General features: G+C 39.0%; 1 long non-coding RNA gene across 2 annotated transcripts in view; it reads left to right on the top strand.

The window, feature by feature from the left end:
- The window catches only part of LOC110403875, a 53,104-nt gene continuing 43,122 nt past the window's right edge, over positions 35-10,016 (top strand). For both annotated transcript variants that reach the window (XR_002441877.1, XR_002441878.1), the window contains exon 1: positions 35-1,070. This is a non-coding gene — a long non-coding RNA (uncharacterized LOC110403875). The remainder of the gene's footprint in view (positions 1,071-10,016) is intronic.

The raw sequence follows: 10,016 nt of genomic DNA, 5'->3' as shown, positions 1-10,016 counted from the left end.
CTTGCTGCTCGCACGCGGGTGGCCGTTGAAAGCGCGCGGCGGTGTTCGAGGCGCGCGGCCGTTGGCAGCGCGTGAGGTGGGGCGGTGTCGTGCCTGTGTGAGGGCTGTGGCGGGCGCGGGCGGCGTCGAGGATCGGCGCTGCCCTCGGTTCCAAGGGTCGAGCCGTGCTGCCCGCCCCACGGGAGCGTGCCGAGGCTGAGCCCCCCGGCTCGCGCCGTCCTTGGCTGGAGGGCGTTCACGGCCAAGACAGGCCCGGGAGGCACCCGGTCACAGGAGCGGTTTCTGAGGGGCTGAGTCCTGTGCCCGCCGCAGCAGGGGTACCGAGCAGAGCCCCTCAGTCTCCACTTCAGCTGCTTGCGTAAGGCAGCAGTAGGATGCAAAACGCCGTCCTTGTGAAGCTGTGTGGTACTGCACACGCCCAGCAGGAGTGCGGGGAGCTAGACAAAGCCCATATCCACCATGATTTGGCAGTGGTAACAACAGAGGTTATCGCTGGGAGGAGATGGAGATGCAGTGCTCTGCCTGAGGTGCGGAATGCCACCTGAAAAATGAGCTCTGTGATTGCCACCCACCAGGGACAGAATGCTTTGGGACACAGCAACAAGAACACAACATTTATACACACAAACTTCATGAAGCTGAGGGATAAGTTTCATATTGTTAACCAGGAGCTGACTACTACAACAGTGCATCTGCCGGAACGTGAACGTACGTGTTTGTATTGTGTGTGCAAACAAATCCAGCTACACAGAACTGGCCATTTGCCACTAACGTTACTATAGTCAGCAACCAGCTTGAATTTGCGCTCCTCACAGCCTGTGCATTGTCCAAAAGGCAAAGATGCAACAACAGCAGCAATGTTTGAGCCCAGGGTACAGAAGGAACTCCGGATAACGTGACAGATGAGCAGAAGAAGGGTGGGAAGAATAAAAAAGTGATTTAATGGTGCATGACATGAATGGAGAAAGATATGATAAAGGAATGTATTGTTAAAGAAGAGTAGAAAGCAGACACTCACCCCCCTCCAGCAAAGATGAAATCTAAGGATAACAGGAAATAAAGCAATTAAGGTAAATTTGTTAGAATATTTATAAGGTATTAGTATAATTCACAGCAAACAGCCTGAGGCCTGTAGGCATTATTGCAAAATAGGCTTACCAGGTAATAATTACAAATACAAAGGAAGAGCTAGCTTAAATATAAAGAAGTGTGAAGCTACTGGCATGAGAAATACAGTAAAATGGGAAGGGGAAAACAGCGAAAGGAAAACAGTATTTTATTGTCCCACGTCTGTTGTCACCATTTTTTGTTTGTTTGTTTGTGGAGGTAATAGCCACGGAAGGTAATGAAAAAGCATTATTCAGTCCTTCAGGACATAGCATTTTCCTGGCTGCTCCTGGCCGCACGCCAAATTTACCATTACTAGCGTACATACTCTGGGACATCTCATGCCCACAGCATCCCAGTTTTTAATAGTGCAGAGCTGATCACAGGAATTTTGTACACAGTTCATAAGGCTCAGGTATTTAGGACTGAGTGGCTAGAGATCTCAGTCTGCTGGTGCACATTGTTTGTGAACAGCTGGAATTATTCCAGACGGAGCTGGGTTCAGCTGAGCTCTGAAAACAGGGTGTGCGTGGCAATCTTCCTTATCCTTCATCACACCAGTAATATAAAAAGGGCCTCTATTACTTATTATGTCAAAAGGTTGAAAGTTTTAAGAAAAAAATGTTTCATACAAAATATTGTTGAGCTTTTCTAAATATAATTTGGTTGCTGATAAACTAAAAACTGCCTTCAAATTGCACAAGTTATCATCTGCAGGACACCGCCCAGGTCACGATGGTCAGCAGAGCTGTGCAATTTCCCATTTCTTACACGGGGTGGCACAACATGGCTGGAAATCTTTCTGGTGTTCCTGGGTAACCTAGAAAACAAGCAAACAAGGGGTCAGAGACAGCTACTCAGAGATGTTGAATAATTCTGTTTTTAAACATCAGACAACTGCAAATATAAGCAGATTCTCACACGAAAGCTTTACCAAAGAGAGCAGGCTTCTAAGAATAATGCTCTGTCATATTAATTTCGTCCTGTACGTGGGAAAAATCAAGTGTTACACAACTTCAGGTCTGAAATAATTCACAATTAACCTGTAAATAGAAAATAATAATCTAAAACTACAAAGTACAGAAAGATTTATGTTTTCATGGTCCTTTCCTATTTTGCTTACTAGTAAAATATCATCTATTAACCCTAAAATAAAAAACAAACCCTAGGTTAAAAATGCCCCCTTTCAACTGGTTCAAGCAACAGCTCAGGATTGTTGGAATTTATTTGGAAGTCCATTTCTGTGAGTTTGGACATAGAGACTGCATTTGTGTATAACTCCTCCCAGCCATTTGCCCTGTAAAGTATAAAAACATTTTTTCTCCAACCTTTTTTTTTTTTTACTTTTGTCTTAGCACCTGTGCTACACAATTACAACAGCAACATGTTACACAGTAATAATTCTCAAATACTTGGACAGGAACTAGATAGTGTGCAATATTTTGATATTCCTTTGGTGTTCCTGTAGGGTGTATCATCATCGTATTTATAAAGCCATGTGTACAATTGTAATCTGTTATCACACTGATGTAGCTGGCTGTGATAGTTTTATCCTCTCTGTGTATCATGGGGTAAAATATTGAGCAGAAAGCGATCCTGTGCTCATCATGGTCCTCCTGTACCCCGATACAGTTTATCCCAAACCTCCTCCAGCTACTTCAGATAGAACCACTGTGCTATAGAGGACTCATTCTTCATAATCAGAATTGAACTTCACTCATCTCCATTGTTTTGCCTTTTTCTGTCTCTGAACAAGTACCTTGCCGTTGATTAGCAGCCAAGATAGAAACTGGGTCCAGGTGAAGATTTTGTGTTTGTAATTCAGTTAGGGAAGTACAAAAATATAAGGTTTGTGCACCTTTAATAACAGTCAAGCCAAACCCCAGACCTTTCCCATTTCGAAGATATAACTATTATCTTTACTTAAATGAAATCTGTTCATCTGTTTGTGTTGCAGTTTTTTCAACATATTTTTCATATCAAAGGGCATCACAGTTTGTTGGATACAAACATTAATACCATAGTGGGATGAGATAATGGTTATGTTGTTCACAGAAGTTACTGATATTCTTTCACTAGTGCTGAAATAAGTTTTCTGTATCTGCAAGTGGACCATACCAGATCCATTGCTATTAATAGTGTATTTGCTAACTACTGTGTCCTCAAGAGAAATAGTAATTCCAGGCTTCACCTCAGTTGAAAACGAAGCGACTTATAAACTACAGGAATAATGTGGAAGAATAAAAGCAGTGGATCTCTTGCATCTTTTTCATAAAAATACCGTTAGACAGTTCTACTGCACCTCTATAAGTGAAGGAAGATGTGGCTGTTTCCTGTTAACTTACGTTTCGCTGTCTGTACATCTATCTTAGGAAAAAAAAAAAAAGATAGCTACAAATAGATCCAGATAACTTCTGTTTTCTGAGTTTATTTTCTGCACATGTATTTTTGGCCTGGTATACATTTTTATCTTATTGTGCCTTATAAAAATGTATTCTCTGCCATTTGCAGTACCAGCTTGTCTACCATCATACTGTGTTAATAATACATTTTTTATCATACTGTTTTCAGAACCCAATATCAAATGTGGATGAACCACACTAGGAAAACATTTTTGCATAACAAGAAATGTGCAGCTTCCTTAATTTAAAACTGTTGAGCTTTTCCTTTGCTTTTCTGATGGTCAGGCTGTTATTCATACTTGCATGCAGTATGAATTCAGTGACATTGGTTAAGATCGCTTTCAGTTTCTGAAAGAAATTTGAGGTACATGTTACATGGACAGAAGATATCTTTGCTGGTTGAGCTTGAGGGGAAAACTGGGTACAATTATATATTCTTTCAATTATTCATGACTTGGGTCTGAAGTGAATGTGTATACATTTTTCACTTATTCACTTTATAAAATTCAAAACTAAGCCCAGAAGCAGTTTTATTCTTGGCAGCATGACAAGTTTCCTTCCCTCAGCGAACCAGTCAAAGGAATTGTTCCTCAGAGAGTTTGTCATCCCCACATATCCCAGAGAGTCGAGAGGGTAGCTGGCATTCATTACACCCCCATCACACACAGGCTTGCACGCTCTCTTTCCCTCTTTCCCCCCGCCTCCCTCTCTGACTTGTGACAACAAGCACATCTCAGAGGACTGGGTTTATATCTAGCATGTGGTTTCATTTTGTGTATCTGATTTGCAGTTCATTAATCTAGAAAGCATTGCCCAATTTTGGTAAGGACAGTGTATCCGTGCATGTTCTGCTTATTCTGCTTCCTATCCCCAGTGCAACACACAGCTTTAAGAGAGGGAACTGGCTCTGTTTTGGAGAACAAGAACAAGAGCAGCTCAGGAGCCAAAACTGATGTAAACATACATTAGGAAATTGTTTTGATCTGGCCTATCAGGCTGCTGGCAATGCACTGTGCTTCCTTGGGAGATATGCAGATTTGTGGGACACAACTTGACATGATTAAGGCAATGCATACAGAGGAGGTTATTGCCCTTCAGCAAAAAAATGATGTCAAGAAGCAATGATTCTTTATGTTCTTGGCAGTGCAAGTAGCATCATGATATTAGGGTCCTCTTGCAGATTCATTATAATTTAGGTGTGATGTTTTTTAGTTTTTTTAGTTTTTTGTTTTGTTTTGTTTTCCTTAAGAATGATTTTCCAGCTTTTATGATTGTAGTACTACTAGCTGTTTGTCTTGCAGGGGCACCAAAGGACACCAGTTAATTTGTTGTCTTTAAGTCTGTACCTGGTGATATTATGTTGGTGTGTTGAGTCTCAAGATAAAAAAAAAGAAAAATGAAAAAAAAAGTTAATTCTGCAGGAAGGTATCAACTTTTCCCATTTACTCATAGCATTGGGGTTCTTCACTTAGAAATTTAGTTGGCAGGGATGGTGACTCTCCTTGTTGACAGACGTGCTCAAAAGTCATCTATGTGTCTGAGTGGAGTCAGATTCATTTTGTGCCAGGGTTAATGAGGAATTACTGATCACTGCCTGGGAATTTGTGGGTAAGAACTGCTGAACTTAAGGTGAAAGACTCCATATCCTATTACTACTCCCCTGAGCCAGCCTAGCAAATAGCTAACTGTAATATCTTAATTAACCATGTGTTAGCATCAACCTTATTCTCCCTTGCAAGCTGTACATATTGCTAATTGCATTAAGTCGGTACACAAGAGCACAGATATTAGTGCTGCAGTGGGGCAGTTAGGAGTCAAGTTAGGAGTCCAAATAGCACCCTTTAATTTAATGCAAACATAACAGGGAAAACAGTAGAGTCATCTGATGGAGAACAGAGCCCTGCCAACCTCTTGGACAAAACAGACATCATAGATGAAGGAAAACATTTTCTTTTTGCCTGTTGTGTGAAAAGACTAGTAGGAAGAGCACAGTGTGCGGCTCTGGAAGCTGTCATCTTTCATATGCCTACTATGGACAACTACATAGAGAGCCTCCGACACATATTCTGTGGCTTTGAGCGCTCATGAGCCTTGCTGTGCTGGCTGCATGGTGAGAGGAAAGAGGCTGGAGCGTGTTGCATTCTGGCTGCAGCTGGCATATGATTCATCAGGGACTTGTACCATCTGGTGCAGATGAGAGTCTATTACGTTACAATGCCTTTACCAGAAACAGGGACCTGGAAGAATATCACAAGGCTATGATTAGTTTGCTAGTGCAAATTTCACTTCTCCACTACAAGCCTCATACACAGAGGCTGGCAAGTTCCAAACAGAATCGCACGCTCCAGTTTGTCCAACATATCCTACTTACACATGTACTTGATTTTCTCAGTCCTGCCAGTGGTATAGACTTGAAAAAATATCTAACTTCTTGGGTTGTTTTTTTGTGTGCTTTGTTGTTGTTGTTGTGCTGTTTTGCTTGCTTTTGTGTTGCTGTTGGTTGTTTTTTTTAACACAATCTAGTCCCAAAGTCAATTTTAGAGCTAAAGAGCTCCAAATGTGTTTTTTGCTCAGTCATCATCATCAGTAATTTCTTTGAAATTTACTCCACCGGTACCTGTCATGTTTTCTTTAAATTCCCTTTAGGTTCTCTGTTGCTTTCTGTATTAGACACAATTTTTTGAGTTAATTCAAATCTAAGCTTTCTCTGTCAGGCCATGGCCTGTTCTCTCTAAGCTTTTATTCAGTGAGAATACTTAGATTTTATCCTACCCATTAATTTTAACGTTCATATAGTTTTTGAAGATTATATCATTTTTGCAATTAGTGTCAAATTAATCTATAATGGAAGGTAGATAATGGCAGAGACAGAGGATCTTAGATTTTGACAGATATCCTCACTGCATTTAATGTGTTGTGTAATACCTCTTTAATGAGCAAAAACCTTACCTTGCTGACAGTCCCTTTCTCCTTCCCAAACCCAGGCTTCTGGTCATGCAGAAATAATATATTTGATTATACGAAATACTCTGAGAAAAAATTCAGAAAGTGTGTTGTTAACCCTCATCTTATGGTTTTTTGCCAATTTCAGACCTTAGCTCTGGCACTTGCTAGCAGATTGTCGGTGAACCTCTTTGGGTCATAACACAGAAAGTCTACCACAAATACACACACACACACACACACACACACATATATATATATATATATATATATAGGCTTTGAATTCATAGAGAGAGATGAAAAAGAAGCCAAATTATTTGGTTAGCCAGTATGAATCAAAGAATTGTAACATCCAGTAGGCGTGCTAGTGGAAAGGAGGCTGAGAGGTGGGAAGAGCAGTCATCCCAGGATCAGTTCCAGATCGACACGAGCTGGGTTTGAGCATACCTCACTACCTTAGGACTTTGTCATTTAGACTGTTAAAAAAAAAAAAGAGGCAAACACAACGTGGCTTATATTATACTCATTTGTGTGTTTGGCTATGAACACATCTGTGTCCAAAATACTTTGAGGTACATAATTCTGCACAGACCTGTAGCTCGAAACTATTGACTTTTCTAGATGCTTAATCTTATTATTCTTGGCTGTAATGGATCCTAAGATGTTTTTGTTTTATACAACTTCAGATATGTTTTATATATATATTATCTTTAAATAAGAATGGACATGGCTATAATCATTCATTTATTCTGGCATTATATGGCATCACTAACATTAAGTGACTGGTAATCCAAAACTTCTGTGTGTGCTTGTTCTGGCCTTCCTGACTTCAGTGACAATTTTATTTTAAGTAGCATTGTGTGAAGTATTCCTGAATCACTGCAATATAGGAGGAACACGTAAACATGATCTCCGAAGTTTGAGAAGACAAGTATCAGTTCTAATGTTTTTTGCTGGGATAAAGTTATTTTCTTTCTTTTTTTTTTCTTTCTTTTTTCTGTATGAGCTTTCTTTGTGTGCTCTGTGAATTTATCAAAATGATGAGAGAAGATTTTCAAAACCATAGGTCATATCCTGCTAGTATAGAAGAATTCTCACAGAATACTAATAGAGCTGGTGACAACAAACAAACAAATAAATAAATAGAAGCCCCAAACTCCTCCAAAAAAGTAATAACAACTAAACATAGAAACTTTGAGAGTCTAAGATTAAACATAAAAATATAGGTAAACTGAAAGAATAGAAGGCATTAAAGTGGGAGTGATGCAGGCAAAGAGGATTTTACCTTTTTGCATGTAATAAGGGCATGGATTTACGGTGCATCTTGGCTGTTGCTCCACCGACTGTTAAAGTTACCATGCCTAGCTGCACAGGGCACTATGCTCTGGTGCAGGCTACTGAACAAGTTGCCTGTTTGTTTTCTACTGCAATGTGCAGCCTGTCTTACCAGCACAGTTTGAAAGCTGTGGCAATTTAAATTAAATGATTACATTATTAAGTTAATGGGTGAAAGCTCTTTTTGGTTGGCTCCGCCATGGAAGCCCTAACAGAACAAGTGGGCCTGATGACCACTCCTGAATTGGAGACAATGAATCAAAGCCTTCTGGTTGTTTTTAAAGTTAAGACTGAAATACAGAAAATCTGTGCAAGTTCTAGTTCTGCTCTTTTGATGACCCAGGCCAAGGAAGATCACAATGGAAGACTTGAGTTCTTATTATCCCTATTCGTTTAGTAAACTTGTAGCCTCTAAGTTCTTCTGTCTAAGGATGATGTTAAGCTGTTATTGTTTTGTAGAGTGAGACCCTGGCTTTATCTGGAGCTGCTTAATGTAGCTATAATTGAAATTAGCAATACCAAATGATTGATTCAGGGCTCATGCAAATTCAGTGTTAATATGTGATCAGCTGTAGTCTACATATGAACCTCACAAAAGAAAAATACTCTCAGGTCACTGAAACTTCTAGGAATTTGATCTATAATATTTTAAGCTTTAGCAATTTATTTAACAGTGAGCGAAATGCATGAGCTCTTCAGTGACTAGCAAGATCTCTGAGAATTGAGGTGTCTCTCTTGTAATATTTAAACCTAGTTGCTTCCAGAATCTTAACTTGACATTTGTGGTTATCAGCCTTGTTCTCTGTCATACTGTGTATCTCAAGTTTAATAGAATTAGGAGAGTAAAGAAATGGAAATACATGAATAGCATTTGCAGCTAAGTGATCACATATGAAATTATATCAGTTCTATTTATTGGCTAGAACACTGGGAAATAGATCTTCCTGAAAACAGAAAATTAAAATCACTTGCATCACTGTTACTCACCCTAGGTATTCAAAAACCAGCACAGCTTGGTGTAGAGTTGGCATTTGTTAGATACATGCTCAAATAAAATATGAAATGCACTTCAAGCATGACAATGTTGGAGTATGGTAGGCACCATAAGAAAATCAAAGGCAATATGATGTTTCTCTTGTGTCCCACAGCTGTTAAATTATGCCCCACGCATACAAGAGAACTGATTAAATGAGAGTCTTCTGCAATGAAACAATCTAGCACACTGCCCTCAATTTCCAGATTAACAAATCGTTGAACTAGCTATTACTAAAAATGACTCATCAAGATAAAAAAAAAGGTAATTTATTCAGAGCTGTTGTCACGTTCCTATTTAATGTTACTTTTTGTATTTGCTGTGATAAGCATTAAAATTTGCACACTCCTTGATAAATTGTTGTTCAGCAATGCTTTGAGGGTCCAGTAAATGGTTTGAAATTGCCACGGTGTAATAAATGGTTATTTGATAATTAATGAAATTGTTTGAAAATACTGTTAAAATGTCGAGTTTTAACATACAGAACATTACTCAAAAGGAGTGCAAACATGGAAACCACAGTGACACTATAAATATACTGCAACAAATGCATTTATTTGTACAGGGCAAATAGGAGGTGCTGTATGCAAACCAGTATAAATTGATATATGAAGTTAATTCCAGTCTGTAAAAGTAATTGCATTGGTTTAACTTATTTAACTCTCCTTACAATACTATTTATAGCAGAGCAAGAAAGTAAAGAAATAAATGATGATAAATAGATAAAATACATAGGAAATGGGAATTGTTTTCCTGTTTAATTATGTTGTCACATAAAATTATCACAGAAATGCACTATGCCGACAGGAAGAATACATTAAAACTCCATTATGCGGTGCTAGAGTTGGCTAGCTTTTATTGCTATTTATTCCATGAATAGCTTTTCATCTTTTCAACTATCACAAAAAGTTAAACTGTGTAAAAAAACGTAGTGATGCAAAAAGGACAATGTGGGCTGTGCCAGTTGATGGTTAGCCTGTAGCACAAAGCCAGGAAGGAAGAACATGGTGCCTTGCTTTTCAAGCACAAATCTGACTGGATAATAAAACTAGAAGGAAAAAAAATAGCCACTCAGAACACATAATTTTCATTCCTATTTTTTCTTCTCAGACAATTCTAATTGGAGATTTTTTTGCATGGGTGTAGTTTTTACATAACTCTTACGTATTGTGGTGATGGGACACTGTTACACTTAC

Source organism: Numida meleagris, chromosome 9 (assembly GCF_002078875.1).
Source record: "Numida meleagris isolate 19003 breed g44 Domestic line chromosome 9, NumMel1.0, whole genome shotgun sequence".
NCBI lineage: Eukaryota > Metazoa > Chordata > Aves > Galliformes > Numididae > Numida > Numida meleagris.
This window is presented reverse-complemented; position numbering and strand designations above follow the sequence as displayed.